Raw genomic sequence first — 27344 nt, forward strand, 5'->3', positions numbered from 1 at the left:
ATGCCTGAGGTGCATCATCAGAGCTGTGTAAATAATAACTGCGTCACCCCCGTGCGTGAGGTACATCATCAGAGCTGTATGAATAATAACAATTGTGAGCCTGTGCCTGAGGTGCATCATCAAAGCTGTGTGAATAATAACAGCTGTGAGCCCGTGCGTGAGGTGCATCATTAGAGCTGTGTGAATAATAACAGCTGTGAGCCCTGTGCCTGAGGTGCATCATCAGAGCTGTGTGAATAATAACTGCCGGCAGCCCCGTGCTGAGGTGCATCATCAGAGCTGTGTGGATAATACCTGCGTCATCCCCGTGCTGAGGTGCATCATCAGAGCTGTGTGAATAATAACAGCTGTGAGCCCGTGGCTGAGGTGCATCATCAGAGCTTTGTGAATAATAACAGCTGTGAGCCCGTGGCTGAGGTGCATCATCAGAGCTGTGTGAATAATAACTGCGTCAGCCCCGTGCGTGAGGTACATCATCAGAGCTGTATGAATAATAACAGCTGTGAGCCCGTGCCTGAGGTGCATCATCAGAGCTGTGTGAATAATAACTGTGTCAGCCCAGTGTCAGAGCTGTGTGAATAGTAACAGCTGTGAGCCCGTGCGTGAGGTGCATCATTAGAGCTGTGTGAATAATAACAGCAGTGAGCCCCGTGCCTGAGGTGCATCATCAGAGCTGTGTGAATAATAACTGCCGGCAGCCCCGTGCTGAGGTGCATCATCAGAGCTGTGTGAATAATAACTGCGTCAGCCCCGTGCTGAGGTGCATCATCAGAGCTGTGTGAATAATAACAGCTGTGAGCCCATGGCTGAGGTGCATCATCAGAGCTGTGTGAATAATAACAGCTGTGAGCTAGTGGCTGAGGTGCATCATCAGAGCTGTGTGAATAATAACTGCGTCAGCCCCGTGCGTGAGGTGCATCATCAGAGCTGTGTGAATAATAACAGCTGTGAGCCTGTGCCTGAGGTGCATCATCAGAGCTGTGTGTATAATAAGTGCGTCAGCCCCGTGCGTGAGGTGCATCATCAGAGCTGTGTGAATAATACCGGCTGTGAGCAACAGCATACTCTTGCAGACACTCTTACTGCTCACCAATTCAAAGTTTTCTAAAAACTTTATGCAACGCAATGTCATACACAATGCCAATAACTCAAACTTTAATGCTGCGAGACCTATTGCATTGCAAATGCTTGTTTTTGTTGTTGGAACAGACTGGTTAAGTGGTTGCTTGGCACATGCCCCTAATCATTTAACCCGTGAGTCATCAACACTTCTCTGGTGTACCCCAGGCGCTACCTCTCAACATTTCAGGCTCGTTGAAATGATAAGCCTACCAGCCTGCAGACAAACCAGGCGTGGTATTTCAACCCGACTTCTGTTTCTTGGCTGTGGAAATTGAAGGTGTTCTTAGAAACGTTTGCTGCACAACTTCTCTTGTTACTTGCTGCTCCATTTGGCAGCCTGTGAGCTTCTCTCCGTACTCACACTTCAAAGGAATCTGCTCCCCCGCCACGCAATGCAGAGAACTTGTTGTTTGCAGACAACACCCCAGCTGCTTTTGATCCAGAATCCGCTCCCCCGCACCTAGAGCTTGTTGTCCAGCAGATCACTGCAAGGCTTTATCAAACACTGTTTTTGGCATCACTCTATCCATCGCCCTCGAACTATCTATCGCCCTCACTCTATCTATCGCCCTCACTCAATCTATCTATCTATCTATCGCCCTCATTCAATCTATCTATCTATCGCCCTCACTCTATTTATCTATCTATCGATCGCCCTTACTCTATCTATCTGTCTATCTATCGCCCTCACTCTGTCTATCTATCGCCCTCACTCTATCTATCTATCGCCCTCACTCTATCTATCGCCCTCACTCTATCTATCTATCTATCGCCCTCACTCTATCTGTCTATCTATCTATCGCACTCACTCTATCTATCTATCTATCTATCGCCCTCACTCTATCTATCTATCTATCTCCCTCACTCTATCTATCTATCGATCTCCCTCACTCTATCTGTCTATATCTATCACCCTCACTCTGTCTATCTAGCGCCCTCACTCTATCTATCTATCTATTTATTTATCTATCGCCCTCACTCTATCTATCGCCCTCACTCTATCTATCTATCTATCTATCGCACTCACTCTATCTATCTGTCTATCTATCGCCCTTACTCTATCTATCGATCTATCGCCCTCACTCTATCTATCGATCGCCCTCACTCTATCTATCTATCTGTCTATCGCCCTCACTTTATCTATCGCCCTCACTCAATCTATCTATCTATCTATCGCCATCACTCTATCTATCTATCTATCGCCCTCACTCTATCTATCTATCTATCGATCGCTCTCACTCTATCTGTCATCTATCTATCGCACTCACTCTATCTATCTATCTATCTATCGCCCTTACTCTATCTATCTGTCTATCTATCGCCCTCATTCTATCTATCTATCTATCTATCTATCGCCCTCACTCTATCTATCTATCGATCGCCCTCACTCTATCTATCTGTCTATATTTGTATTTGTATTTGTATTTCTGGTTTATATAGCGCGAGCTCACCGGCAGGTCTCAAGGCGCTTTTGACCAAAAGGATACAACATCCTACCCAGCAGGGTGACCAGAGAGGGGCACACTTAGGCTAGGCTCAAAGCCTCTCTGAATAAAATTATTTTCAGTGACTTCCTGAAGCGAAGGAGGTTTCCTTCTTTGCGGAGGGACTCAGGAAGTTTGTTCCATATTTTAGGGATCAAGACCGAAAAAGATCTTCCACCTTTTGTAGCGAGTCTATAACGAGGACAGACAAGCAGTTGTGCATCAGAAGACCTAAGGGACCGTTCTGGCTTATACAGCTCCAGTCGTTTTTTTATATACGCCAGGGCTTGTCCATAGATCGCTTTGTGGGTTATACAGAGGCTCTTAAATTCAGACCGCTGCCTAATAGGCAGCCAATGGAGGCTCTGTAACAATGGTGAGGCATGTGAGCGTCTCGGTAGCCTAAAAATGAGACGGGCCGCATCGTTCAGAGTCACCTGTAATCTATTCGTTAGTGTTTTCGGAAGACCTAAATACAGCGCATTTCCATAGTCCAGCCTGGATAGTATGGTCGCGGATACGACCGTACGCAGCATGGACCTGGACAAAAGAGGGGCTAATTTGCGTAGCTGTCTTATCAGCCCCGTACAGGTGCCAGCTACAGTGGCAATCTGACTTGCCATTGACAGCTCCCGGTCTATCTTAATGCCCACACTTTTTACTTTGTCCGCTGGTTTAGGAGTAGGGCCCAGCTCCTGGGGCCAGTACAGGTCACTCCATGGGGAACAGGTCGATGCGACCACTAAAACTTCTGTCTTCTCAGGATTTATTTTCAGAAGGTTCGAGGACATCCTCCTGACGGTGTATCTAAGTACATTCTGTGCCTGGGTCTGAGCTTGTGCTATATTATCTATACTCAGCAACAATTGGGTGTCGTCAGCGTAATTAAAAACGCGACACCCCATCTTTGCCAGGGAGTTGATTAAAGGCTGAAGGTACAAGTTAAATAGGAGAGGAGATAAGGCGGAGCCTTGAGGTACCCCGCATGTTAGATTTCCAACCTCTGAAATCTCCTCCCCCAACTGAATCCTCTGTGTTCTCCCAGTCAAGAAGGATTTCAGCCAACAGAGTGCTGACCCCTGAATCCCAAAGCTGGACAACCTGTCCAGGAGCAGTGTATGGCTGACAGTATCGAACGCCGCTGACAGATCTAAAAGAATCAGGGCGCTCGGTTTCTTACTGTCAGCCATCTCTCTCAACTCATCCAGCACCGAAAGCATCACCAATTCGGTGCTGTGGTGAGCGCGGAATCCTGCCTGAAGCTCATGGAGAAGATGGTTTGACTCCAAGAACAAGGCCAAGGACTTCAGCACATGTTGCTCCAGGACTTTGGCCAGGAACGGGAGCTGGGAAATGGGTCTATAGTTTTTCAAGGACTTGGGATCAGCTCCTGGTTTCTTTATTAAAGGCTTTACCCGAGCTTCTTTAAATCCATCGGGTAACTGCCCTGTAAGTAGTGATTTATTTAGCAATGAGAGGACCTGTTCCTCTAGAATGGGACATGCTAGGCGAAATACACTAGGGGGGCACGGATCGGCTGGAGACCCCGACTTAGTTTTGCTCATTATTTGCTCCAGGCTCATAGGATCAAGTTGAGGAAAATGTGAGATTGCAAGGTCCTTCAGAGGATGATCAATCAATTGGTCAACAAGGCCTGGCCCAGCATCCTTTCTTATATTCTGTAGGATAGTATCTACTTTTTCTAAGAAGTATCCTTGAAAGGTATTGCAGGGAATTGTTATTTCCATTTCTTGGGGTCTTTTACTTAGCTCCGTTAAGATTTTAAAAGTCTCCTTCTGGACATTATCGGCTTGACTAATCCGATTCTCAAAGTAGGCAGCCTTAGTTGCCAGAATAAGCTTTTTATAAAGATGGAATAGATTTCTATATTGTTCTCGAGCTATTTCATCTTTATTCTTTCTCCAATTTCTCTCGGCATTGCGAAGCTTCTTCTTGTGATCCCTAAGGGCTTGAGTGAACCATGGTGCTCCCTTTTCCGCTCCCTTGACTCTTTGTGATTTCTCAGGTACAATCAAGTCAAATGCTTTGGTCAAGCTGTGTGTCAAATCCCTATATTCCTGATCTACATTGCTATTAGGAACTGACGGATGAATGAGTTCCGAAAGGGTCATTCTCAAAGTGCCTTGTTCAATTTTCTTCAACTGCCGGACTTTCTTCACTTTATATCTATCGCCCTCACTCTATCTGTCTATCTATCTATCGCCCTCACTCTATCTATCTATCTATCTATCTATCTATCTATCTATCTATCTATCTATCTATCTATCTATCTATCTATCTATCTATCTATCTATCTATCGCTCTCACTCTATCTATCGCCCTCAATCTATCTATCTATCTATCTATCTATCTATCTATCTATCTATCTATCTATCTATCTATCTATCGCCCTCACTCTATCTGTCTATCTATCGCACTCACTCTATCTATCTATCTATCTATCTATCTATCTATCTATCTATCTATCGCCCTCACTCTATCGATCGCCCTCACTCTATTTCTGTCTATATCTATCCCCCTCACTCTATCTGTCTATCTATCTATCGCCTTCGCTCTATCTATCTATCTATCTATCTATCTTTCTGTCTGTCGATTGCCCTCACTCTATCTATCTATCTATCTATCACCCTCACTCTATATATCGCCCTCACTCAATCTATCTATCTATCTATCGCCCTCACTCTATCTATCTATCTATCTATCTATCGCCCTCACTCTATCTATCTATCAATCGCCCTCACTCTATGTATCTGTCATCTATCTATCGCCCTCACTCTATCTATCGCCCTCACTCAATCTATCTATCTATCTATCACTCTCACTCTATCTATCGCCCTCACCCAATCTATCTATCTATCTAGCGCCCTCTCTCTATCTGTCTATCTATCTATCGCACTCACTCTATCGATCGCCCTCACTCTATCTGTCTGTCTGTCGATCGCCCTCTATCTATCTATCTATCTATCTATCTATCTATCTATCGCCCTCACTCAATCTATCTATCTATCGCCCTCACTCTATCTATCTATCTATCTATCTATCGCCATCACTCTATCTATCTATCGCCCTCACTCTATCTATCTATCGATCGCCCTCACTCTATCGATCTGTCATCTATCTATCGCCCTCACTCTATCTATCGCCCTCACTCAATTTATCTATCTATCTATCTATCGCTCTCACTCTATTTATCGCCCTCACCCAATCTATCTATCTATCTAGCGCCCTCTCTCTATCTGTCTATCTATCGCACTCACTCTATCTATCGCCATCACTCTATCTATCTATGAATCTGTCTATCGATCGCCCTCACTCTTATCTATCTGTCTATCTATCTATCGCCGGCCCTCACTCTATCTATCTGTCTATCTATCTATCGCCCTTACTCTATCTGTCTATCTATCGCCATCTATCTATCGATCCGCCTCACTCTATCTATCTATCTATCTATCTATATATCTATCTATCGATCGCCCTCACTCTATCTATCTGTTTATCTATCTATCGATCGCCCTCTCTCTATCTATCTATCTATCTATCGCCCTCACTCTATCTATCTATCTATATATCTATCTATCGATCGCCCTCACTCTATCTGTTTATCTATCTATCGCCCTCACTCTATCTATATATCTATCGCTCTCACTCGATCTATCTATCGCCCTCCCTCTATCTATCTATCACCCTCCCTCTATCTATCTATCGCCCTCCCTCTATCTATCGCCCTTCCTCTAGCTATCTATCGGCCTCACTCTATCTATATATCGCACTCCCTCTATCTATCGCATCACCACAGCATCACTCAGCACCACCACTGCATCACTCAGGGGCACCACAACATCACTATGCGCTACCACAGCATCACTGAACGCCATAGCATCACTCTTCGCCACCACAACATCACTCGGCGCCACCACAGCATCAATCTGTGCAACCATTCAACAACTGGTTCAAATATGTTCTCTCAATGTTTCAAGCTTTATTACAAATGTCACAAAAATATGTTAATATTTCACTTCTGTTCTTGGATTTTCGTCACAATAAAATAAACTGAACATACTCTTCACAAAAGTTATTTACAAAGTTTAAACTATTGCCATTATAAATTACAATAACTTTTATGTAAGTATTCATTATTTTAAAACAAAAAAAGCCATTGTTATTTGTTATATCAATACATCTAAGTCACGTAAATACAACACATATTGCATTACAAATGCTATAGGTGTCACATTTGCGAAAGTTAAAACTATTGGCATTGTAAATGACAAAGTTATTAATTTAGCTATTTTCAAAACCAACACCTAAATACGAAATTTTTCATTTACAATACCAATAGCTCAAACTTTCCTAATGCGGGACCGATTGCATTGCAAATGCTTGTTCCTCTTTCTATCCATGCTGCATTCTGCAGCATGCATAGAAAAAGGAAAATGCCTTTAATGACTGTTTTGTGCAGGAAGATGTCCTTCCTGCACAAAAACAATCATCCCCCTAAGCGCAGGCAACCTTGCAAGGGTGTATGCGCTGGTGCACGGCTCCTGTTTGTGCACCAGTGCAGGGGAGAAGGAGAGGAATGCACCGTATCATGTAGATACAGTGCATTCCTGCCTTTTATTTTGACACCCACCAGCGCAGCAGGAAAGCTTGCTGCGCTGCTCTGCGTCAAAATATTGGAAATGTAGCCCAGAGTGTTTGGGGCCATGGAAGGCCAAGACACAGGTCAGACAGTCCATAAAAGTATGTAGCTGACTTATTGATTATTTGGATGGCGATGGACCTGGCCCTTTTTGCGGGGTTATCCCCAAACATTTTTGTTGGCTTTAGGACTCTGGGCACTTTATCACTGCTAATCAGTGTTCAAGTGTGCGTGCTCTCACCTCTAAACAAGGTATGATTGGTTTACACCTATTTGGAGTAATTGATTTACTTGTACGTCTCTTGTAACGTGGTATCCCCTATATGCAGAGCTTGTAAATTAAATGCTACTAGTGGGCCTGCAGCACGGCTTGTGCTACCCACAGAAGTAGCCTTCCAACCCTGCCTTAGGCCTGCCACCGCGGGGCCTGGTTGCGCAGTTTTCTAACACTTTGGCTTGGCATTTAAAACTACTTGCCCAGCCTTAAACTCCCCTTTAAGTACACGTATGTCACCCCTAAGATAGGCCCTAGATCGCCATATGGGCAGGGTGCTGTGCAAGTAAAAGGTAGGATATGCGTGGCATGTCCTAGTCGTGACAAAGAGCATATTTCAATTTTCACTGCTGTGAGGCCTACTCCTCCCTCTCATAGGCTAGCATTGGGAATTCCCATGTATATTTATAATTGGTAATTCCCGACCAGAAAGGAGTGTTGTTGCCATGTATGGTATGCTTAGAATAGTGGTGATAAATCCTGCCTACTGATGTAGTTAGATTATGCATTACTATCCAGATAGCCACAAGACAGGAAGGGCTGGGTGTAACGGGATACTTCTCCAGTATTAGGGGTTTCTTTCATAGATTCACATGCTTGAATATTCCACGTCGTCGAAGTGGGAGCCCCACGGTAAATAAAATAGCAATAATGCTAAATATATATATATGAACACATAATACATAATAAAAGAAGAGAAAATACTACTGAAAACCTCCAAAACGATTCCTACATAGGAATGCATGGTAAAGAGAAAAACTACTTGTAACACACTAGTGCCATTATGTTAGTCCAAAGTACAGCCAATCAGGCGCAAGCACCCTCTAGAACCTTCTCCTCAGAAGCTCAAGCCCTCAGATTTTCTACCGCACGTCGGGTGAAGGGAGTCTCCCTGAGCTCTGCTCAGTTCTTTGCCTCAAATCTTCAAGTTCCAGTTTTTTCTCAACATGTCAAGTAAGAAGTCTTTATTCAGACCGTGCTCTTCTTGTGGGAAGCTGCGCCTTTTTGAGAAGGACCCTCACCAGATGTGTATCTATTGTTTATACCCTGATCATGAGGTTGGCAGCTGCAAGTTCTGTAGAACTTTTTCTACTAAGACTCTTAAGGACAGAGAAGGCCGTCTTCTCCTTTGGCTCCAACGTCTAAAGGACAAGGATTCTGCCCTGTCAGATGCGGAATGTTTTCACTCTGGTCCTTCTACAGCAGCCTCTAAGCGTGGTAGTGTACAGGATTTTCCATCTCCTTTCCTCAAAAAGAAGAAATTAGCCCTGCCTCTGGCTTCTGTGGTGTCTCCTACCACTCCTACTACCACAACGCCCACGAGACCTGGCTCTCAGGCGTCTTCTGCTCCCTGTAGGAGTGTTTCCACACCTCTTAGAGTTCCGTCGTCGAGAGGAGCGTCTACGAGCGTTCCGACGACGAGAACCGCAATGTCTGCTTCATCGACGACGACACTGACGACGACATCATCTTTTACTTCGTCGGCGACGGTCTCGTCGACAGCCTTCACGTCTACGAGAGTTTCTTTGCCTTCAAAGCCTGTCTCGTCGACGATTCCCATCACCTCGTCGACGAAGAAGAAAGATTCCTCATCGACGACAGTCTCTAAGAAATCTTCGTCGTCGACTAAGATTCCGTCGACGAAGGTCTCGTTGACGAAGACTGTCGACCAAAGTCTACGGAGGTTCTGCCTACGTCGACGACGGCACCATCGACGACTGCGCCGTCGACGACTTCGTCTACGACTTCGTCTACGATGGATCGCCCGTCGACGGTAACCCTGACGACGACTCCGTCGACGGCCACACCGTTAACGATGGCTTCTTCAAAAAATATCTTCGTCGACAGCCAAGACAGCACCGTTGACAATAGCGTCGACGGCACCATCGACGGTGGCACCGGCTTCCTTTGCCTCATTGCCGTTAGTGCCTTTGAAGACTTCTGATTCATGCCATCGTCGCAGTAAGGCTCCGTGCCAACAGTTAGCTGCTCCAGAGCCGAAACCACCTTCTCCAATGTTTGCCACTACCTCTGAGCATGACACTGACTCTGAAAATGAAGGTGACACATTTGGGGCAGCCCGTAGTCCCTCTGATTTGATTATCAAATGTCAGGAATCTGACACTGACGAAGATGGCGGAGACCAAGAGTCTCAACCTGAGGAACAGTTGGTCCAAGTACCTATGGCTACAATACCATTGACCTTGATCTCAAATATCCAACATATGCTGGATGATTACAACTGTCGTTTCCCAGCAACGCCGCAAGGTACTCCTGTACAATCTCCTGCTGCCGTTGCATTGCCTCCACCGTCTCTTCCGCCAACTTTACCACCCACAACTTTGCCTCAGGTTCAGACGTCAATCAGAATCCATACTACTGTTTATCCGCAGGATGCGGATGATGAGGCGGTCCCAGACCGTGAGGACGGAGAGTTCCTGACAATTCGGACGAGGATGCAGGCGACCAAGATATGGCGGAATGGGACGATTACCGAACGCAGGCGCCCTCTCCTCAGCCAGGAAACTCTGGTGATTCACCTCCTGTAGATATCGCCAGTTTTCATCTGCTAATGGATAAAGCGGCTCAGCGTTTCAAATTACCTACATCGCAACGTGAGGAGGACTGTTTCCTCTACGATTTTAAAGATAAGCCTTACAAGGAGGTCCACACGATTCCAATAATCGATTTTGTTTGGAAGGAGGGAATTAAACTCATGCACGCTCCAAACTCGTTACCTGCTCAAGTACCGCGCCTTGAGAAGAAATACAAGGCCCCAACCGGTTCTCCGGCATGCTTGATCTCTCACCCTAAGCCGGACTCAGTAGTAACTCAAGCTGCACAGCGTCGAGCCCGAAATCCAGCGTCTCCAATCATCGCGCCTCCCGATAGAGAGGGTCGACGCCTAGACGCTATTGGCCGCAAATTTTCAACCATGGCTTCCACATCTGTTCGAGCAGCCAATGCCTTGGCCATTTTGGGACGCTATGACCGGCAGATGTGGTCGGACTTATCTGCATTAATAGATCCAATACCTGAGGCTTCCAAGGCGGACGCTCAGCAGATTCTTCAGGATGGGCAGAGAGCATCGGAAGAAATAATCGACTGTGCAGTCGATATTGCTGGTACAGGTTTCCGTCTGCTTGCAAGCGCAGCTGCCCTCCGCCGCCAGGGTTGGTTAAAATCCACCTCCTTCCGGCAGGAAGTCCAATCCAATTCACATTGATGACGCTCTGGAGTCCATTAAGAAGGACACCGATACGGCAAAGTCATTGAGCATGTTGCAGTTCCGGAAGCAGTCCTTTCGAGGTGCGGGCGGCCGCGGCACTTCTTCCAATTTTCGAGGAGGGCAACAGTACCGCTCCTACAATCAGGGCAACCAGCGTTACACATCCACTCAGCAGAATCGTCAGCAGTCCTCCAGACCCTATAGGGGAAAGTCCTCCTATCGCGGATCCACTCCTAAGCGCCAATGACTTTTGTCATCCCCAAAGTGTTGGAGGTCGAATCTCTCTGTTTTATTTTCAGTGGTCCTCCATCACCTCGGACCGCTGGGTTTTAGATATTGTACGGCTGGGTGATACCTTAGAATTCGTCGAGATTCCTCCTCGTACTCCACCATTTGGCCCGCCTCCTCCACACCTCAAGGAGCTTTACCATCAAGTCCGTCTTCTTGTTCTAAAGGGAGCAGTCGAAGTGGTTCCGAAACATCAAAGAGGAGAGGGGTTTTACTCTCGATTCTTCCTCATACTCAAGAAGACCGGAGATTGGCACCCCATTCTGGATTTGAGGGCTCTCAATCAATTCCTCAAGATCCAATCTTTCCGCATGCTGACATTAATGGAAATCCTGCGTCTTCTATCCAGCGGGGATTTCATGACCACCATAGACCTTCAAGACGCCTACTTTCATGTCCCGATTATCCAACAACATCGCCAGTACCTGCGTTTCAAAGTGGGACAAACGCACTATCTGTTCAAGGTCTTGCCCTTTGGGCTGCGATCAGCTCCTCGTGTGTTCACGAAGGTACTGGCCCCTGTGGTGGCTCACCTGCATCTCCAAGGCGTTCAAATCTTTCCATATTTGGACGATTGCCTCCTCAAGTCTCAATCCCACCATCAACTATGTCAGGACACTCGTCTTTGTCAGCAGGTGTTTCAGTCCCTGGGGTTGGCCATCAACGTCAAAGTCACAGTTTGCGTCTCTGCAAACCAGAAACTTCTTGGGAGCGATCCTAGACACGAAACTATCAAAAGCGTTCGTCTCGCACGAGCGGCGACAGAAGATCCTTCGTCTGGTCTCCCTCATTCGAAAAAGACAGTCCGTTTCTGTTCGGACGTTAAAGTCGTTTTTGGGGATGGCATCATCTTGTATCGCACTGATCCCAAATTGCAGATTGCGAACCCGTCCCATTCAGGAGGAACTGGACTTACAGTGGCGCCAGGTCTCCGGGTCCTTCAACGACCTAGTTGCTGTCACAGCCCGCATGCGAAGAAGCTTGCTTTGGTGGGCGCAACCCACCAATCTGGAGACAGGGACGTCGTTCCTCGTTCACGCACCAGATCTCACGCTCACGACGGATGCCTCTCTGGAGGGGTGGAGCGCTCATCTCCAAGGCCTATCCATCAAAGGCAAGTGGACTCCGCCCCAACGCACGTGGCATATCAACAGGCTAGAGTTGATGGCGATCTTCCTAGCGCTCAAGTCTTTCCTTCCTGTAGTTCACGGAGAGTCAGTGCTTATCCAAACGGACAATACCACCAGCATGCACTACATGAACAAACAGGGAGAGACCAAGTCTCCACACCTGTCTCGCTTGGCCCAAGTCGATCTGGGATTGGGCTCTTCGTCATCAGATCACCTTGACAGCTGTCCATCTGCCGGGCGTGTCCAACATTCTGGCGGACTCTCTAAGCATGTCCACTTCCTCAACACACGAATGGGAACTGCACCAGCCGACTCTGGATCTTGTGTTCCACCGATGGGGTTGCCCAGCTCTAGACCTCTTTGCAACACCGGAGAATCGAAAATGCCCGTCCTACGCAAGTTGGCATCCCCACCCCGGGTCGTGCGGAAATGCCGTTTTGATCGATTGGTGCGATCTATTCGCTTACGCTTTTCCGCGGATTCTGTTAGTACCGCGGGTGCTGTGGAAGATGCGGAGGCAGCCCTGCCACATCCTATTGATCGCACCTCGTTGGCCCAGACAGGCATGGTTTTCGGAATTGCTTCTGCTGTCCCAGTGCGAGCCCATTCCTCTGCGTTCCCCTCCAGACCTCCTGACGATGGACAGGGGCCAAGTGTGCCATCCGGACCCCTCCATGCTACAATTGTCGGCATGGAACCTGAGCACCTTGAATTCGCAGACTTGAACATATCTCAGGAATGCAGGGACATCCTTGCTCATGCTAGGGCTCCGTCTACCATCAAAACTTACAAACTTAAGTGGAAGAGATTCTGTCATTGGTGCGTGGCAGCTAATGTCCATCCCATCCATTCCACTCCGGAGCAACTTCTTCCGTTCTTCTTAAGTCTCGCTCAGTCAGGACTTTCACATGCTACCCTGAGAGTTTTCCTAGCTGCAATCTCTTGTTTCCGACACGATGGCTCTTCCTCCCTTTGTTCGTCCAGAGTCATACGTCAATTCTTCAAAGGGCTCTTCCGAAAGTTCCCACCTGTTCGGCGCCCTCCTCCATCATGGCACCTCAATGTTGTCCTATCTCAACTTATGAAGTCACCATTTGAGCCTATCCCTAAGGCGGATATCAAATTCCTCACCTGGAAGGTTGCGCTGCTTTTGGCTTTGACTTCATCTTCTCGCGTGAGCGACCATCACGCTTTCACTGTTAAGCCACCTTATCTACAGTTCAAACCTAATGGCGTGGCGCTTCGCACCAACCCCTCTTTCCTACCTAAAGTGCCTACGGACTTTCATCTGAATGAGCCTGTGTTCCTACGAACTTTATTTCCGGACCCAATGTCTCCGGCGGAGCAGCGCTTGCATTCTTTGGACATCAAACGATGCCTTCAATTTTACATTGCCAGAACTGCCTCCTTCCGCAAGTCCGATCAACTGTTCATTGCTTACGGACGTCTGCGTAAGGGGCATCCAGTTTCCAAACCAACAATTGCCCGTTGGCTTTCTTCAGCCATTACCTTCTGCCATCAACAAGCTGGCAAACCATTGCAGTCTTCAGTGAGGGCTCATTCTACGAGGGCGATGTCTTCATCCACCGCCTTGTTTGCTGGTGTGCCTCTTCATCAGATTTGCCGTGCAGCGACATGGTCCAGCAGGCACACCTTCACCAAACATTACTGTTTGGATACCATCAATGAAGCGGATACCGCAGTGGGACAGGCATTGCTTCGTCATCTTTTCAAATAAGGTGAGCCTCTGTTCCCCCCTCCTTAGTGTTTTTTCTGTGATTGCTAATGATGTTTACATGACTGTATTATTACTGTATTTGGCTTTTTCCATATGTGCCTAGCAATGTCAGCTCTACGGAGGTTACTGCTTTCTATTCTATTCAAGCATGTGAATCTATGAAAGACACCCCTAATACTGGAGAAGAACAATTGTTACTTACCTGTAAACAGGTGGTTCTCCAGTATTGGTGTCTTTCATAGATTCACATGCGACCCACCCTCCTCCCCTCAGAGGCTCTCTTCTCCTCATGCACTCTGGGTCTCTTGGTGCTACGAAAATCTGAGGGCTTGAGCTTCTGAGGAGAAGGTTCTAGAGGGTGCTTGCGCCTGATTGGCTGTACTTTGGACTAACATAATGACACTAGTGTGTTACAAGTAGTTTTTCTCTTTACCATGCATTCCTATGTAGGAATCGTTTTGGAGGTTTTCAGTTGTATTTCCTCTTCTTTTATTATGTATTATGTTTTCATATATATATATATATATATATATATATATATATATATATTTAGCATTATTGCTATTTTATTTACCGTGGGACTCCCACTTCGACGACGGGGACTATTCAAGCATGTGAATCTATGAAAGACACCAATACTGGAGAACCACCTGTTTACAGGTAAGTAACAATTGTTGCTCTGCATGCTGATAGCCTTCCTGGGCTGGGCGAGGGAGCGGTCGTTTACTCTTTACATTTGTATAAGTTGTGTCCTGTCCTCACACAAAGGGCTGATTTACCTCCTACTGATCATCTGGAGCCAGAGCTGGTTTGAAAGTGATTGTAGAGCACCTCTACGGATTTCTTTAAAGTCACCTCTTAATCAAAGACTTAGGGCCATATGTATCAAGCAAATTAGCATTCGCAAAGGCCGAAATTCGCAGAATTTCGGCCTTTGCGAATGCTAATTTGATAAATGGAATGTATCAAACATTTTTGCATCAAAATAAGGAATTGCTAAATTTGCCATTCCTTATTTTGCGATTGCACTTAAGGAGTCGCAACTTTTGCGATTCCTTAAATGCAATGTATCAAAGAAAAATCAAGGCAAAAATGCCCATAAGGATTCGCAAATTACCACCAACTTCTAGTTGGTGGTAAGTTGCGAATTCTTTTGAAAAAGCAATTTATTTAAAATTCAAAGGTGGCATATGACGCTCATACATGCCCTTAGGGCATGTATGTGCCCCATATGCCCACACATGTCATTTTCAGGGGTGCAGCAGGGTGTACTTGTGACACTCCTGCACCCTTGAAAATATTCGCAATTTGCGATTAGCAAATTGCTTATCGCAAATATCCCCTTCATTCCTAAGGGCCTCCTGGCCCATAGAAATGAATGGGAAAATTGCGATTAGCAATTTGCTAATCTCAATTTAGGAATGTGTAGGAATCGCTAAAAATAAGCGAATTCCTACATACATACCGTTTTGCGATTTCTAAATAGCGATTCCTTAAAATTCGCTATTTAGAAATCGCAAATGGTGAGGATGACACATATGGCCCTTATTGAGTATAAGTCCAGGGGCTCTGACCTCATGATTTTAAGACACTGCGTGGGACTTGTAACCAGATGCTGCTGACTCTGCCAACTTTGCATTGCCAGAGGACTGATGTGCTGCCAGGAGAAACTGCCATTTGGACTACCTGCTTCGCTGTGCTGGCCTGCTGTGCTGGGGCTGCTGGAGGGACTACCAGTCTGCAATCTGCCATATGTGCTGGCCTCCTGCCTGCCTTCCTCTCTGTGCCCCAATGTCTCCAAGAGCTTGTGGACTTGCCCCCTGTTTGTTGTAAAATCTCAGAGACATCAAAGATTTCCTCTGTGTACCACTTTGTGAGTGCCACAGCCACACTTTGGCTAGGAGCTGTGATTGAATGCTTCTTTCTGTCAACCAGTGTGTGGTGAGCACATCATTTCCCGACATCGCATGTGGAGCACTTCAATCAGTGGTAGTCTGAGGTGCGGGCACTCTTGCCAAAGGCTCTCTTGCCTTGAAGCAGCACGGGCCTCCAGCATACCTTTCCCCTAAGCACCACCCTCTCCTGCAGGAGAGAGACACCACAGCAGCAAGGGCAGGCCCAGGGAGGGGCCTGTAGGGCACAGAGTAACTCTGTGGAGGAGGCGCCATGTGCCGCCTTGACAGCCCAACACTGCACTAGATGCTCCTCTTGGGAGGTCCCCTGCGGCGTGGTTATGGGTAGTGAGGCCATCCGCTAATGCCCTTCGCTGCCCTGCAACAGTCGGATTAGCAGGTTACTGTTCTCCTGTGGTCTACCCTTGGAGGGGGCACTGTCTGATCTTACCCAGAAGAGGGGTAAAGCCGTCCTGCGCTCCTTCACGGGCGGCCCTGTTATGGCCAAATGGTGGTCCCGGAGGGTTTTGAACTAGCCAGAGTTTGGGACTGAGCTGCACTGTGTGTTTATCAGCTAAACCGCGTGCTCGTGGGTAGCTGCACATGGGGGACATGGCGAGATCTCCGTGCTGAACTCTGCAGTGTGTGTGTGTCCCCTGTGAGGCCATACCTGGAGGGCATTCATACAATAGTGGATTTAAGAGGTGAGACCTCTACGGTGGCCCCTTGAGCACGGCGAGTTACTGGAACTTGCAATATTCAGAGGAATCTGCCTGAAATGACTGTATTACAGTTAGTAGGTGCTCCGGTGCCCTATGCGGGATGCCTGATGACCATATAAAGTGTGGTAGGAGTGCAGGTGCACTGAAACCTATACTTATGGTGATATTTTCTGAGCCAAGTACTTATGATGATATTTGTTGATTTATGTGTTTTACCTCTAACCTAACTGGCATTACATGCAATGAATGTTATAATGAGGCTGTCCGGTTTTAGGTTTAAACCTATAATAACTGATAAAACCCTACCGAAAGGGGGACAGCCCCCTCCAGAGTAAACATATAAACACTGGAAAAACACCTGCATAACCACAAATTAAATGCCATTGAAAGTTAGGAAAAGAAGAGTGAAAGAGTCATGTTTTTTTTCTTCCTGAAGGGGCCAATACAATGTAACTTTGTTATACAAGCAGGCAGCAAGAAAGACTTGGCTAATATTATTCTGCTTTACTTTTGTTGTTGAGGGATGTCACTAAAATATTGTTTATTCTTCCTTTTTGCAGTTTTGTGGTCTTTGGTCTGAAGATGGACGGTTTAGGAGCATGTTTTAGGTCTTGTTTAATTATTTTATGAACTGTAGAGAATCAGGAAATATCAAAATCATATTTGAAATTTTGGCTGCTTTTTATTCTTTCACTGATAGGTAAAATGTCTGGTTTCATAAGAATCTTTACTAATATCTACCATCACATGTATCCACAGAGAATGGGTAAAAACCCTTGAAACATCAGTGCCCAGTTTCTAGTGAGTCCGTTTTTTAAGTAGGTGACTTGCAAACACCTCAGGCTTTAAACTTCAATGCAAGGTATAGTGACAAGTATATGTGAAAAGAGTGCTATCGCCAAGCATGTGGTATAAATATGACAGGATAAACATGTCACTTGAGATGCTGCTGCAAAAAAGGTTCTTTCCAAGTTCAACAAAGATTGGAGTGATATTGTTTGTACTTGCAGTGATTCAGCTACATACATGAAAAAGTTGTGTGATGACCTGTCAAAATCGATACCTGAGCTGAAATGCTTCCCTATAAGAGATCCTTGCCACTTGTTAGATGGTATGCTGAAAGCATCATTATATTCTTCAGAGTTAATGAAGAATGTTATTTACTTTTTAGTCCGTTCTGGTGCACTGTTTTGCAATGCGCAGGAACTAAAAGGCAAATATTTATCATTTTGTGCTTTGTGTGGAATCAAAGAAAGGGTCATCTCAACTGTGTTACTTAGCTGATGGTTCTCATTCCAAGGGGCTGCACATGCCATATTACCCATGTGGCAACCGTTTGCAAAATGTTTGCTGAGTGATTATACCAAAGGCAATAAATGTGAGGATCTTTGGTCGCAAATTGATATTGATGTGAAAAAAGTATACTCTACTGAATTCTTAGATATAAAAAAACTTGAGTCTGAAAACACCCTTGTCTGCCAAGTGTTCAGCATGATTGGTGTAGCTGTGAAACATTTCCTTAAGAGTAGGCTGGCAACACCTTTAGTGACTTTGGCGCTGTAGCAGGTTCTATGTTAGAGTGATTGCTACTTGGTAAACAAAGCAATGTTGAAGAGCAATTCAGGAACTTTTATTTTACAATGCATGAGAAATAGCTTGCAATGAGGCATAGAGATGTCCCTTCACCAACCATGGCATTTGAAGTCAATGAACCCTCACTGTGGTGCACTGTACAAGTTCTAGATCCCTTCTGTAGAGGGGAATTTTCTCCGTAGTTTCAAAAGTGCTGCTTCATTTTTGACCGCTTCAATAACTCGGACGGCATATGCGTCCAGTTCAATGCAAATGCTGCAGAACCTGCCCAGAGAATCGCAATCTTCAAGTGCACCAGTATAGGCATGGAAAGCTATTTCAGTGGCCAGAGTTAGCAAATTGTGTACTGGCTGTTTTGGCATTGCCCGTGTCAAGTGCCAATGTTGAGGGCTTTTTCACAGAAAAAAAAGTTGACATGGGATGGAAAAAGCGAGTGCACATGACTAAAGACTCACTGAAGAAGTATTGTATGGTGTACTACAATAAGTTTGTTTTGCAAAAATGTATTTGGACCTTAAATACACTATACATACACTGTCTATATACCATGCATTATCGGTGTAGAAAGCAAGCAATAATAAAAGCAAAATGTTCCATAAACACCGGAAAAACACTGTTTCTGTTGTTTTTAATGGCACAAAAATGTGTAAACACTGATAACCACTGTTTCTTTAAGGTATTGAAATCACTTGAAAACACTGAGAAACCCCCACTAGAATTGACCAAAAATAGAAACTGAAAACAGGAAAGCCTAGACTTATGATGTATATTGTTTGGATTCTTGCAATGTCCAGGATAACGAGCACTATGTCAGTATTTGCATAGTATGCCTTTATGATTCATGTCATTTTTGTCTTGTTGTAGGTATAATATACTATGTATATTATGTAATGCTGTGTGGAGTCTCTATTGTGGTGTGTTCATTGTGCTTCTGTGTGAGTGAGTTCAGCAATGTCTTTATACATTGCCTCTGATGATAAGCCTAACTGCTTTCCACCAAGCTACCAGAGGGTGAGCACACGTTATATTTGGTGTGTAACTTACATGTCCTGACTAGAGTGGTGGGTTCTGCCTGGCTTAGTTGTATATCCTAGCCAACCAAAAACCCAATTTCTAACAGACGGGCACCATATCCTAGGCCTGTGGTTCCCAAACTGTGCCCCACGGCACCCCGGTGCGCCGTTATGAGGTGCCAGGGGCGTCGCGCTCACTTTGTGGGAAAGTGAAGTTTGTGTCAGCTGTAATGCAAATTACGTGCCTCCTGCATGATCTGGGAAAATGGTTTGGCCCGAGAGTACTGGCGCGATACGTGCTTACGTATACGCGTTGGACGTACGTGCTTTCACAGACGTAGTCCTAGTCTCCATTTTACATGCAGCTCATTTCAGGTGCGTTGTTGCTGTCCGCCGTGCCTCGTGGGAGCCTCTCCTTCACATCTAAGGTTAGTTACATTACTAGGGCCGTTGGTGTTGAAGTTGCCATGGGAGGGATTCCTGTGTGGTCCGTTTTGTGTTTGACTTTGACTGCTTTAACTTTAAGTCGCTCCGTGCAGCCCGCCTTTTTACAGTAAAATTATTAATCAAACGCCATGAGTACCGTTGTCTGACACAAATTGTCTCCACAAAAATAATGCTGGTGATACGGGTGTAAAACGGAGGTTGTGCCGAAGATCGGCATGGTGTTTGATTAATCATTTTACTGTAAAAAGGCGGGCTCCACGGAGTGTGTGTTAAAGTTTAACTCGGGCTTGCTGAACATATGGGCCTTTAAATTCTGTTTGACAACCAAAATCTGACAGCTCACCTCTACCTCTATCATCAAGTGTCCTGAGGAGTTTGTAATAATGGGTGTCGTTTTACATCTTTAACTGGGGGAAGTTGTGAGGCTTCAAAACCCCAACTTTTAGGCCTGGGTGCAATAGGAGTCTGTAGCTTTTAAATAAATAAATAAATAATAAAGGAAGAAACTGAAAACTTGGTTATTTAATCTCTAAAAATTCAACAGAGTTACACAGGAGAGCTAACAAATGTACAGCGCCGAGACGCCTGCGGGCAATTGTTCGCGCTTAACAAATGTTAAAAATAAATAAATAAATAAATAAAAGGCAAGTGGCCCCTTCAGATTCAGCTCCACGTGCAAACTGTCAGCAGAGCTGCCTCAAACACACACCCCTAACTCATTTTACTCAGGTAGGACCAGGCGCGCTTATAGGCGCCTCAATCTCTGAAAATGACTGCACCTGAAGAAAGGGGGTGGATACAAAGGCTAGTATCATGACTGGTAAAAAGGAAACGTTACTGAATTTACACACTGAAAATGAAACTAATCATATATAATAGTTCTGAAAGATGTAAGCAACGTTCCATCGTCCTACATTTTGAAATTGAATATATCGTGCCCTTATTTCAAGGACATGGCTGGAGAGTGTGCATGAACGCTCTGGTGGGTCAGCGCGTTAGATTTATGGCTTTCTAATTAGGGGTGACAGAAGGTGAAAAAGAGAAAAAAAATCTTCATTCCAGTAGTACAGGCGTCACCTCAGCGGTCACTCGAAGCCAGGGATCTAGCCCATTAACATTCCCCCTACTCTGGGATACAGGCCATTTTACTAAAGGATGCTCACACATTCCAAAGATGCTTTCTTGGTCGTGAGCTAGAAGAAGAAACCGGCCACAAGCCTACCACTGTTATCTTTTTATTTTATTACAAATATTATAATACCTTCATTGCATCCCAATTACTTTAGGAAGCTGACAGGAAGTATTCCCGAGGTCGTGCTTACACCCCCACCCTCCCGCCCACCGGTAAAAAAATGGTGGGGAGCCACGGCCAACGCCAATTAGGTCAGGGGAGCCATGGGTCGAAAAAGTTTGGGAACCACTGTCCTAGGCCCTAGAATTCAATAAATGGATTAAATAGATAGACCCCTTCCTCAGATTCAAACACACTCTCCGCCACACTGCCCCAGAATTTTTAGGTCTCGCCTGTCGATGCGCATGCGCATCGAGCTTGCGAGACTATTGGGGCTTAAACAATCTTTAACCAACTTGCAAGGAATCGTGGCGATTCCTTGCAGTGCCCGTGAAATTCAAGCTCAATGCGCATGCGCTTAAAAGCGCGTGCACATGCCCCCAGCCGCCTGCCTGCCCCTGCTGCTTTCACACCCTCCCCCCGCTCCGCCCCCTCCCCTGCCCGCCGTGTCGCATTTCTCCTCCCCCCTCCCCTTCTCTGCCTTCCCTCCGTCTTGTCTCTTTTGGGCCCCCTCCTCCTCCTACTCTCCTCCCCCCTCCTCCTCCTACTCTCCTCCCCACTCCTCCTCCTACTCTCCTCCCCACTCTCTCTCTCACAGCCTCCCCCAGCTCCGCCCCCTCACTTCTTTGTTGCACGGCCGCTAGGCCGTGCCTCCCCTACTCTCCTCCCCCCTCCTCCTCCTCCTACTCTCCTCCCCCCTTCTAGTGCGTTACAAAACAAAAGAACACTGCCATCACCTTAGCAACCGCACCGGGGCAATTTCTCATTGCATTCTCCTCGTGTCAGATCCTCGCAGCCATTGCACGCTGGATCTCTTACATAGTAAATTGTAATTGTATTTATGTAGTGCTTACTACCCCTAGTGAGGCGTCGAGGCACTTTACGCTGGCCAGCACGCAGCTCCAGAACCCAAGGTTAGTCCAGTGTTATGGGTTACTGTTAGTTATTGAACGTAGTCTTGTGCGCTCAAAGCAAAACATTCCATGTCGTCATTTCCGTTTCTGTGCAATGCTCTTTGTTTCACAGACGTCCTCACACGCAACTCGGCCAGCTCGGGTCACACTTCGCACAGTCCTTCCACGCCCCCTCATGCCACTGATCCGTCGCGCACACGGCGAGAACTGGCACGGATCCCAGGCACGCCCGTGCCAGCCGTCTGTTACCAAGCGGCGCCCGGTGTTTAAATCAGGAAGATGAGATTATCTTAATTGCTGTTTACTGAGCTGCGCGGCAGGTGGTGGGGGGTTAATTACAGCCCTTGGAAGGGGAGAATGCGTGCTTTACTCCTGCCCAGGAGGCGTGGGCATGCTTACCTCATTTTACACTGAGTGTTCCATTATTTCACTGCTGCTGGCTGTGTTTTTTTTCTTGACGTGTTTAGGCCACCCCCTCTTACAAAAGCGCACCAAACGCACGCCTACACCACCCTCAAGCTACAGATTTTGAAGGGGCCACTAATTAAGCTGAACAGGTCACGCAGGCATCCTTACCGCCATTTAAAAAAAAAAAAAAAGACAAACCTTTTGGAATGTTTATGGCTTTTTTTATTTGTAATTCTTTACCATTGGCTACAGGAAACAAAAATGCTAAAGATTTACAACAAAAACCCATAAACAATTCTAAAAGCACTAACTCTAATGATGCGAGACCTATTGCATTTCCAATGCTTGTTAGACATTATAATTATAGCAAAGAATGGTGGTTTTTGGACAGAGGTCTATCTACACCAACCAATAGGAATAGGTTATTAAGATTTGAGTCATCACACCCCAATCCCTGTGGAAAACCTAGGGCTCAACTGCTCTAGCAATTCTAAATATGACAAGCTTCTATGTTGTCTGATGAAGTTGCAATCATCCCAACAAGAGAGTCAAGAATGCCAGGAAAACAGCATGTCACAATTGCTGAGATGTATTACTTGAGTCTTGTCCGAAACCCGAGAATGACAAAATAACTTGTGTAAAGCTGCTTCTAATTAAGAAAAAAGATTGTGACCTCATTTATTTAAAAAACTGAAATGCCACTCAGGTATTACAGTTTCCGAATGGTATAATACAGCAGTGGCGGCCGGCACAGGTAAGAATGGTGAGCGAGGCAGGGTGAGGAGGATAAGTCGACAGATGACGGGGTAGGCTAAATTAAAAAAAATTTAAAAACTTCTTATCTTGCGCTCGTCGCATCGCCGACTTGGCGACGGGGATCATAGCAACCTTACCCACGAGTGTGGATTATTTTGATACACCATTTGCCAGCCGTGTTGGATCAATAAGATTGGTCGAGGATCACATCCTGTGTCGATCTTTTGAGCCATTTAGTTCCTGCTCAGTGCTTTGATCCGTTGGTTTATTTTTTGGGAGGAGCAGTGCGTAGCAATGTAGCGCAATTTTGGGTTGGGTGTACAACTCTACTGAAGTAGGAGTCCCGCAACTCTAAGTGCCATTTTAAGTTAGAATATGTTGATGCCTATAACAATGTCACTGGGGGGGCGTGATTTGACCACAGACCAAGATGGCTGCAGTGTTGTGTAGCTCCGGACGGACCTCAGAACATCCGTCCAATTCCTTGCGCCTGGGGAACATAGCTGGGGAGCTGTGAGAGGCGGGGAACGTTTCCCCTGCACCCTTCCTCGTTATTCCAGCCCGCCACGAGACACGGTGCAGAAGATTGCCGGAGACCTCAGGCGATGGCCACGCAACACCAAAGCACCACTCCAAATCTGTCTTGACAGAGGTCGGCCGAGGCATGCAGAACTGACTGTCGACCCGGCGGGCCACGGTGGTGAGCAGTGTGCTGAGCTTGTGGGCCGGCAGAAGGATGTGCCCGGACAGACGGGCGAGGCTTGGACCTGCAGTGGAGTCCAATCGAGGCGGCCGAGCCCGCCAACACAATTATGGGCTTGGCGCTTGACCCCGAGGGTGCGGGGGACTCACAGGCATAATCCGAGGCCGGGCTTGAACTACAGTGGGCCCGTTTACAAGCAGTGGTGAAGGCCTGTATAGTGGTGACCCACGGCTGACATCTGGGGCTGGGCCTGAACTGCAGCGGGACTGCCAGGCAAACAGCGCGGCCCACTTACAAGTCGTGGTGCGGGGCCTGCACAGTGGTGGCCCATGGCTGAAATTGGAGACTGGCCATGTGCGCCAGTCAACAGCATGGCCTGTTTGCAAGCAGTGGTGCACGGCCTGCACGGAGGCGGTGGAGCAACACAGGCCACATACGTGACTTTCCCAAAAGAAAAGGGCTCCATTGACCTGGGTTAGTAACCCCGCCCTGCCACAATCAACCAGCAGAGCATCAGATGTGTAGTGGGTGTGGAGGAATCAGGATCACCGGACCCGGTTCCCCCAGCTCGGACCAGGCCAGGACCGGAGATTTTTGGACCAGGTTTGGATCCCAGAATGCAGGACCTAATGCTACTGGCCTGAGGAGACAGTGGGGAGCACCAGCAGGGCCCGCAAGGAACCCACACAGTGGTAAGAGATATCCAGAGAGAACCCTAATTAACAGATCCGTCGGGGAGGTTGGACTGCTTATAGACCCATTCCCACGGAGAAGATGGGAAAGCCCAGAGGTGCGGTCCCCACCCAAACCAACAAGTTGGATAATTACGCCATCTTGAAGCCCGCTAAGACTGTGGAGGAGGAGGGTGAAGAACCCTCACTGGCAGCCATAATGGCTGCGATCCGGGAGGCAAAGGGCTCCCTAGAACCAAAAAATTACTCTGTGTCTACTGGGGTTACCTTGATCAGGGCGGCTCTCTGCAAACTGAGTGAGGTTTCAACAGCTGAGACTCACATTCCTAAACTCCAGTCTAAGATGAAACACCTGGAAGACCAGGTGCACGCACTCACACAACAGGCCATACATATAGCCGCAAGGCCGGAGAATTAGGAGGGGAGGGTGAGAAGAAACAATATAAGGGTAATGGGAGTACCTTAGAGGGCAGAGGGGCCCAATGCCGATCTATTCTCAGAAGACTTCATGGTAAACAAGCTGCAGCACCCAAGGCTATCAAAGTTCTTCTCCATTGAGAGGGCACACAGTGCTCCGGTACCTCCTCCTTAACCTGGGGCCCCACCTCTCACGAATATTGCCAGAATATTCAATCACCGTGACAGGAACGCTATCTTACAAGCAGCCAGAGCAAAAGGAGACATACATAGATTTTTCCCAGACTTTATTCTGCAAGTGTAGCGACAAAGAAGACGTTTTGAACCAGTGAAAAAAGAACTGAGAACAAAACTTGAATTACATGATGCTCTTCTCAGCTCGGCTGCGGGTAATAGCCAACGGGAAAGCCTGACATTTCGAATCTCCTGAGGAAGCCTGGAAGTGGCTGGAGGACTAGCGCTCAGTTGGCAGAGACAGAGACAAAGATCCGAACCACAAGCGTGGCCAACAAACCACAACATCAAGATCCAGTAGCCCACCCAGAGATGAAGGGGCACAAGAAATATAAGTGAGACCATAGCGGAGGTAAGATTGGAGGGATCTGAGAACTATCCCTGAGGCAGATCTGTGCTCCAGGCAGGAACACTGAGACTTTGAAGCAGTCACGATTGGGACAACTGACCGAGAACATTCCTATGAGGCTCACAGAGACTACCAGACGGTAATGGGCTCGGACGGGAGGGAGTGAAATTGTGTTAGTTAATTAGCCCCCCAATTGAATAGATAGAGTTGTTATGCAGGTTTAGGGGTGACAGGCACTCTGCAGGTTGGAGAGTTGGGGATTTCACAACCTTTAAAGCAGGGTAGCGGGGGGGGTAAGAGATGGGGTTAAGTTGTTAGGTGCGGAACAAAGTTCTGTACAATGGGAGCAAACAGTTTGACAGTGGGACAATGACCAATATAAAAGGATGGGACACTTGACTCAAAACCTACCCAAGTATGGCAGAACATAAACCGAAGCCTACCTCAGTGAAAGTGTGGTCCTGGAATGTAAATGGACTCAGTGGTAAACTTGAAAGGTCAGTGGTCCTGTAATGCTTTAAAAGACTTGCACCAGATATGGTTCTCCTACAGGAAACACATTTAAAAGGCTACTACTGCAAAGCACTAGATAGATATGGTTACACTTTGTTAGCACATGTAGAGTATACCTCTGGATCTAGAGGGGTGGGAGTGCTGGTTAGAAGGGAATTCCCCTTTATCCAAGGCAAAATACGGACAGACACATTGAGGCGATATGTGGTTGCTAGTGGGACATGGGAGGGGAAGAGACTCAATCTATGCTCAGTGTACTCCCCCCCCCCGCCCCTCCCCCTGGGGCTCCAGACTTGTACATTGGAGGCATTGGGTACCCTGTTATTGCAACTCCCAGAGGGCTGGCTGGTCTTAGGAGGCGACATGAACAACATCGTGTGGACAGGGTTGGATGTGACTAGGAGTGGAACCCCGGAGATGCACACTGGGAGACATGGTGGTCAGCTTAGTGGTTTCCTTGAAGCCATGGGCCTAGGGGACATATGGAGAACCTAACACTCAGCACAAAGGCAATATACCCACTTGTCAGCAGCAACCAGAAGCCTCTCTAGGCTAACTTCTGTTCGATCCCCTAGTAAAGTTGACAAGCAGGGCCAATGACAAGGGTAGGGCCCTCGTGGACACAGTCACTGCAAGAATGAAAATGGGGCGGAGGTTTACACAGTCATCCAGTGTGCAGGAGGGGCCCCTTGAAGGCGATCACAATGCAGCAGTCAGGTTCTTTCTCCCAAAGCCCTCAAACAACAGAGTAAGGACACTACTGTCTGTTCTTGACACACGCCTCAGTGCCTATACGGCCGCTGCAGCCCCCCACACTGGCATATACTGTAAGTGGGGGCCACTGCTCTGACAGGCCCCACGGGTCATTTCCTCTCTCTCGGCTGTTGGCCCGCTTCGCAGCCACAGGCGCCACAGGCCGATAGCATTCCCAACACCACCTTACGCATGTTCTGTCAGGGTCCAGCACCGCCAGCACCCCGACACGCAGGTCTGAGGCAGGCGGCTCCTAATAGGGGAAGGTCATGCAGTATCGCCACAAAGTGGTGGGGGGATGCCCCCGTTGCGTGCCCACTACAACCGCCGAAAGACGAGACAGCCATTCTATAATGCAGGGGGCCGCATCCCAGTGTCTTAGTTACTTTATGTTTTTTTTGTTGATTAGGCTGCCACAGCCCTCTGCATGTGTGTAGGAGGTGCCACTCACCGGTGGCCTCTGCATACATGGACCTCACTGGGCCAACTGCCCACTCCTGCCAACAGGGCAGCTCGAATAGGGCAGGGGAGGAAGTCCGGCTCGCCAGGCCTGAAGAGTACGATGCCCAGGCTCCAGCCAGTTGCCACAGCCCGCTGCTCCTCCAGTTAGATCGTGGGCCTAGACTGGGTGACAGCCCCCTCAGTGGAGAGACAGTGGCCCAAAGACAACAATCGTTGGTCACCCTCCACCAAAGGAAGTGTCCATGTGGTGAGAGGGCCCA

At 47.1% G+C, this 27344-nt stretch overlaps 1 long non-coding RNA gene across 1 annotated transcript in view; it reads left to right on the forward strand.

The window, feature by feature from the left end:
- Positions 1-18639, forward strand: part of LOC144825135 (uncharacterized) — a 30245-nt gene extending 11606 nt beyond the window's left edge. Inside the window, exon 3 of the long non-coding RNA XR_013609296.1 lies at positions 17100-18639. This is a non-coding gene — a long non-coding RNA (uncharacterized LOC144825135). The remainder of the gene's footprint in view (positions 1-17099) is intronic.
- Positions 18640-27344: the final 8705 nt, after the last annotated feature.

The sequence above is a fragment of the Lissotriton helveticus genome, chromosome 3_1, assembly GCF_964261635.1.
Source record: "Lissotriton helveticus chromosome 3_1, aLisHel1.1, whole genome shotgun sequence".
Classification (NCBI taxonomy): Eukaryota; Metazoa; Chordata; class Amphibia; order Caudata; family Salamandridae; genus Lissotriton; species Lissotriton helveticus.